At 38.8% G+C, this 6,932-nt stretch overlaps 1 long non-coding RNA gene across 2 annotated transcripts in view; it reads left to right on the top strand.

Annotated features, from left to right (window-relative positions):
• The window catches only part of LOC106527246 (uncharacterized), a 116,625-nt gene that overhangs the window by 5,177 nt on the left and 104,516 nt on the right, over positions 1-6,932 (top strand). For both annotated transcript variants that reach the window (XR_001311360.1, XR_001311359.1), the window contains exon 2: positions 3,688-3,760. This is a non-coding gene — a long non-coding RNA (uncharacterized LOC106527246). The remainder of the gene's footprint in view (positions 1-3,687; positions 3,761-6,932) is intronic.

The raw sequence follows: 6,932 nt of genomic DNA, 5'->3' as shown, positions 1-6,932 counted from the left end.
CTCCTAAATCACTCGTACGCACAACTTAAGAACAAATCTGTGCGTACGAACGGTTCTTGCATGAGGCCCAGAGTTACAAATGGATTAAACTCAATCTGGAAATGTCAGCAGATGAACAAAAGCATAGTTTTTTTTCATGATGTTAACTGACCCTTTATTAAATCACACTTTAAATTAAAGCCCTCAGCAGTGGAGGTTGTATTTGTTGAAAATACGTTTCAACTCGTGATGGAGAGGTTTYAATGACGCTGCAGAGATTTGTTTCTGACAGAACCACAGATTAAAACCACAGATGTTTGATAAATGGAAAACAAACCTGTAAAAACAGAATCACTGTAAAAAGTGTTTTTTTTTCTTGCTGCAGTCCTTTTAAAAATAATTACTGAACATTATTCTTCAGCAGCACATTCTCTCTGCACTCAGCCCAAATCTTCTCTTCCATTACTTTGAAAGGTTCTCGTTGCAAACGATGAAATAAAACCTAAAGGTTATCCTGAACTTTATCAAACTAAAGTCTGAAAAGCTTCACTCCAGTGTTTTTTTTTCTAAATAAATTGATATATATTTAAAATGTGGGTACACACTTGTAAACAATGAAGTAGATTTACTTTGTTGCAGTACTTTAGCAGTGTTTTTCTATTTTTTTTTTGAGGATTTGTAATTTTACCTTTTTTTAATTGTTTTACTTTTAGTTTGTTACATTCAAAACATAAATATCTTTTTACTTTGAAATTGAGCAGCTTGTTACAAATTAAAARATGACTCATGACAGGAGCTGTTTTTGCACTTTTATTTTTTAAAGTTATGTTAACTCAGTTTAGTGGAACTGGTTACTTTTTCTTGATTATTGTGAGCAGTTTTTATCAGTGAAAATCATTTTACCAAAGTCATTTTCTGTTTAAGATATATTTACTTTTCCTTGTACTTTACACACCTCTGGTAAACAAAGGACTTATCTGCATGTTTTAGTCAACAAATCAGAGTATAAATACGCAGCAATATATCAAGATTTAGGTTTATTTAAGGACACATCAGCCGTCGGTTTAAGATGGGGGTCTGCAACCTGTGGCTCCGGGGCCCCTCTGCAGCGGCTCTTTGAAAATGTGACCAAACTTTTCAGAATAAATTTTTTATAGTCGCAACAGAAATCAATTTGTACGCAAATATGTGATCAAAACTACGAAAAGTAAAACATGTTAGCTTATGTTAGCCTGTTTACTGAAATATTCCAACTTATTTCTATGATCATTCTCTCAAATTGATCAGTGTTACCTTTAAAGACCTTAAAGATTACAGAAGAATTATACCTGAATAGTTTTATATGAAGTTCAGTATAAACTATATACAGTATTTTTCTTGTTTACATGAATCTGGTCTTTTCATTTGTCCTGAAGTGTAAAAATAAGTAGTCTTTGTTTTATAATGTCACCACTGGACGTAAAGGCTCCTGAAAAGGCCCACAGACCACCAGTTGATGATCAGTTGTTGCTTGTTTTGCGACTCGACACATTTTATCAGTGAGTCAAGGAGCAGAAATGAGTCTTTTGATCGTAAAGGTTACTGATTTTCTCTGTATTTATTTATTTGACTGGTCTTTTTGACGTTGCAATAAGTAAGTTTAATCTAACCGTCCTGTGAAGCCCCCTCAGCAGGTCTTCTCTGGACCCGCTCCCCCTCAGAATCAGTGCAGCTCAGTGGTCTCTGACCTGCTGCTCTCTCAGGTAGAACTGACTGTTTACAGATCGTCAGATCTGAGAACAGAAATGGGCTCTCCCCTCCTCTCCTCTCCTCTCCTCTCCTCTCCTCCTCTCCTCCTCTCCTCTCCTCTCTTGCTGCTTTTATTCTGGCGGGTCGGAGCAGTTTTTAGCCACACTGCCATGAGGTCAGGAGCCTGAGAGTCTCTGCTCCTTGTCTTCCTCTGACAGCCCCCCCCCCCCCCCGGCCCCAGACAGCCCTTTCTAATATCGCTGAGATGCCAACTGATGTTGAAACGATGGGAGCTCCACTCGATGTTGACTCTCTTCCTGGCTGATTGAATTTTTACCCCACATTTAAAGAACGTGCGCCGCTGTCAGCTGTGAAATTAAAGTGAGGATTTTCCCTTTTCTTACTAATTCATGTGAAAGTCAGGCGCATCTTTATGAAGCCCTCCTGGGAGTTCCACCCCCTCGTTCCACCGGAGCCTGCGACTCGTTCTCCTCTCAGCTGTGGGCTGAAATCCAGCCCCCCTGAACCAACCTCCAGTGTTTTTGTCTCTGAAGGAGCGACGCCACAATAAATTGTTCTGCTTTTGATTTAGTGCTTCCTGTCTCAGGACGGCTCTGCTTCACTATGAGGGGCTGTCAGTGTTTAAGGAAGTGGGCTTTCTGTCTGTCTCAGCTGCTTTAAGGCTGAGGTTAGGATGAGCCGGGTGGTCTGAGGGGGGTCAGATGAACCTTTGGGGTCATTCAGGCTGTGTTGAAACGTAATTTAAGCAGTTTTAGCCCAAAGGCAGGTGAGTCCTGCTCAGAGCCTCAGGTTTAAATGATGCTTTCATGCTGGGATGAAACAAATTTGGAAAAACAAATAAAAGGAGATCAGCTGCACTAAATGGACAAAATGAATTCTCTTTATTGTTAATTTGATTCATAATGAAATACTTAAGACATATGAGACATATTCTTGTTGTAACTGATTTATTTCRGTTTGCTTCCTCATACACCTTATCTCAACACTTTTTGATTTAATCTGCTTTTAAAGAGACTAAAGAACCTTTTAAAAAGTTAGGCTGTTTTGGAGAATGAACYCATTTTGTTGCCCTCTCATATTTCACTTTTAAAGTGCCTGTGACATCAAATTTTTGTAATAAATATTAATTCATTTTTGGAAAGATAACATTAATAATTGCAAAAATAAATTTCACGCCACTGAGATGAACAGTTGTTGAGATGTTTGCATGTGAAGCAACAGGAAGTGATGTCAAAGGGGTTTTCCTGCAGGTGAAGAGAGCATTGCTACAGCTAACAGGCTAGAAACAAAAATGTTTCTTTAGATTGAGTCACTATCAGAGAGAGGAAGAGTTAAAGCTCAAATAGTGTTTCAATAAATAAAGACCAGAGTTTGTATTTTCCTAGAGTTCCCCTTTGATGTCACTTCCTGTTTCACTTTTCAGCCAAATTCAAAGTATGCCAGTTATGTGTCAAAATGAGTGAAATTCTAAGTATTGTTTCAAGTTTCTTCAATATAAAGATGTTTCCTTTTGACTTTTTTATTTGAATGATGTATGTTTCAGGTACTTTAAGTGTTGATGTGCTCAGGCTGATGTTTTAAATAAATTCTTGTTTTGTGAAATAAAGGACTAACTGGAAGTCTGGGTTTCTAAAAGCTACAGTTTTTACATCTCAGCTCCATTTACATCTGTTTCACGTCCAACAAGAGAGGATCACAAATACCCACTTATTTATTTTTTTTTATTGTTTGTTTTTTGTGGGTGTGAACATTTCAGCACAGAAAAGCTGCAGACAAACTTTCACTAAAACATTTCCAAAATCTCCCAACAGAAATGTGACAAACGAGGAACTTTTGTCTTTTCAGTTAAGAAGGAGCATGAAAGTTCAGGATTTGTGACTGTTGGCATTATTAGCAATATCAAAATCAGTCTTATTTATTTATTTATTTATTTATTTATTTATCTATCTATCTATCCAGGTTTGAAGAGCCGTTTCTGCTCAGTTTGGGACGAGAGTGGACGTCGAGGTGGCGGACCCTGTGAGGACGACAGGTACGTAAGAAACATGAACCTGAGGGTTTGTGACAGCTCAGAGCAGACGAGCGGGTCGGCTGAGCTCAGAACCGTCGTCACTTTTATCCGGACACACAAACCTTCATGTTTGTGTGTCGATGCACAAAACTCTCATCTGGTGTTTCAGGAAAACCTGAAGCTGCTTTTCTGCTGATATGRCCTTTTTTTAGTGGTGGTTGTTGTTTGTACTTGGACCTATTAGCTAACAGTTAGCTCTATGCTGGTATTTTGCTGCTTTTAGTTTTTTTTTATTAACTTAGGATATTTTTGAGTGTTTTGCTAGTTGCAGCTTTTACCCATCGTTTTAATTCATTAGAATTTTTCGCTTCAGTTTAAGGTTTTCCAGCAAATTTGAGTGAAACAATTCATCGCTCAGCTTTCACCCTGCATTTGTCATTTCCTCAGTAATTTGCAGGTTTTTCTGTTTTACTTGTGTAACAAATGAGTTCTCTGCGCACACAGTCGTGACATTTAGACCTTTTTTTGATTCTGAACGAGCGTCTTCACAGAAACTGAATCTGCACACAGCGACAGTCTGCGAGCAGCTGCAGGGCTTCAGGTTTAGTTCTCAGGCACGAGTGTGTGTGTGTGTGTGTGTGTGGGGGGGGGGGATTTTTTTATATTTTTGGTACAGAAAGCCATCAGGCTGAGAATGAAGCAGCTCTGTCTCCTCCGGCCACAGAGAGGCTCACACCTGAAGCAGAACATTTGTGTGGAYAAGAGCCGAGTCTTTTCTACTTCGTTCTTTTCTTTTTTCTGAGCTCTTTGCTCCTGTTTGTATTTTATTCAGAATATTTAAGCTGCATTTTGAGTAAATGTAAAAAAGTGAGTTTCAGGGAAAAGTGGAGGGTTCTTGAAATAATTGTGGGGAGAAGCTGTCGTCAGTCCACCGGAGCGGCTGAGTTCAGCGCTCTGTTGGAGAGCACTTCATTCCTCTGTTGGTAGTTACTCATATTGTTAGAAGAGAGGACCCCCTAATTAACCCCACCCCTCCCAGGTGTCACGCTGCTCTGCTGATGCACAGTTTCATTGTTGTGTGGAGTAAAGGGTTGTAGAGAAATGGATGTGTGTTTTATGCATAACAGATGTGAGTATTTGAATCTTTTAGGGTCGATCTTTACACACGTTTTATTTTTTTAACCCCTAACCTGCTGACCTGCTGATGGCTGCAGCTTCCTCACCAGCCAGAACACAAAACGGCTTCAGAAAATGAACAGATGAACGAGTTTGTTTGCTTTTCTCTTCCTTCATGTTTGCACCAGAGTTGCATTTGTTTCTGCGTCTTTGCTGCTTTCATAAAGTTGAACCAGTTTTATTAATAAGTTCATTTGATTAACAGAAATGACTTTTTATTGTTTTGAGTCAAAAACCTCAAATATTTGACAGAAATCTGTTTGTTTCCTTTCTTACGATCATAAACTGCAAAACTCAACTTGTCAAACTGAAATCTTACGAAGCAAACAGGCATAATAATAAAGAAAATCCTTTTTAATGTAAAAATAAAACACAAGCTTCTTTATGCTAATCCAGTTAATAACCCTGAGTGTWAAAAACACCACCGTCTGAATCCTTTATATCTTACTGAGCTTTGCTGATGAAAATAACAAACTGATGCCAAAAAAAAAACTATTTCTCAAGTTGTCAATTATATAACTGAGATGGTTTAGATTATTTATAACCCTTCACTTAAATGCAGAGAATTAGCATTTGAAACACACAATTAATCACACAAACAACCGGAGTGACACCTTGTATTAATAGTCATCGTTTGCAGAAGATCCCTGGAGACCTAACCCCGTCTGAGAACTGGAAGGCTGCAGAAAAAAACCCCTCAGATTTATAACGCAAAGTGGGCTTATATGATTATTAATTGCTGCTTCATTGCATAATAAAGTTTAGTTAATTTATTAATTGCACTCTAATTTATCTAAGTCACAGTTGATGAATCACCAAAGATCTCCTGCTGAGGGATGTCATGTTCTCAGATCCATGGTCTGGTGAGGAGACCACTATTCTTTTCACTACCATTAGACACAGAGCTTCTGGGTTACAGTGGAGCAGAAATAAAATGATTAAAAAAAAAKCCCCAGAACCAATCCAACAAGTGCGTTAAGCCTATTATCCCCTCTCTGGTATCTGGTTCTATGACAGCTGAAAAGGCAACCGTTCTGCATATTTTACAGCAACGTGTGGTCGTTCTTTCAAAGAGCCGCATTTCTGCCAATTATATCTGCATGTCTTCATTCATAACTGCTGTCTGTTTGCTCTCACAGCACCAAAAGAGCAATTACTCCACTCTGAGCTTCAGAATTAGACTTTAATATGAGTCTCACAAGGTCGTGTGTGAAGGCATGCTGGAATAGAAAAGGTGCATTAAACAGCCTCTCAGACTCACGCCAACATCTCCTGTGTGTTTGTGTGTTTTTGTGTTTTTGCTCTGTGATGCTGCAGCTCCTTTCAGCCCAGGGGTTTCTGAACACAAGGATGTTTTCAAGTTTCCTCATGTGGATCTGGAGCTGATTTCTCTTTAAAGGATGATGAAAAAGGGACTCAGTGATCTAAATTAGATTCTACATCAGGAGCGTTTATTAGGACTGCAGATAAAGTTTAAAAAATGTCATTTTGAAAAGTTCTCTTTTAAATTTAATTTGTAATTCACACAAGTAGCATATTGTTGTTAAAAGTCTAGAAAAAAACGTTTTTTCTTTAAGTTTGAGCAAATACCAGCTGGATGAAGAAAAGTGTATCTTCATGGTAACATTCTTATTTTAAACTGGAAGTTTCTTTAACAGTTTTCCTACAATAATTGAAGTGATATTCATAAATTCTTAGATACTATCTCGCTCTTTAAGTCTGTAAACATTGTAGAGTGAAGAAAATGTGGAAAAATTAGAAATATAAACATAAAAAAGGAAAGAAAWGGGAGGGTGACCCTCTAACGGACGTGCGTAAATGGCACGGCGCGTAAAGCGCGCGTCTCCGGGCTTCTGGGAAGAGTGTGCCCTCACCAAACCTGAGCCAAAGTCAGAGGCTAACCGCGCAAACACGAGCCTGTCTGCACCTCTCTGCACCTCTCTGCACCTCTCTGCACCTCTCTGCACCTCTCTGCTCCTCTCTGCTCCTCTCTGCTCCTCTCTGCACCTCTCTGCTC

Source organism: Austrofundulus limnaeus, unplaced genomic scaffold (assembly GCF_001266775.1).
Source record: "Austrofundulus limnaeus strain Quisiro unplaced genomic scaffold, Austrofundulus_limnaeus-1.0 Scaffold4, whole genome shotgun sequence".
NCBI classification, from domain to species: Eukaryota; Metazoa; Chordata; class Actinopteri; order Cyprinodontiformes; family Rivulidae; genus Austrofundulus; species Austrofundulus limnaeus.
Note: the sequence above shows the minus strand (reverse complement) of the source record. Positions and strands in the feature narration are given on the sequence as shown.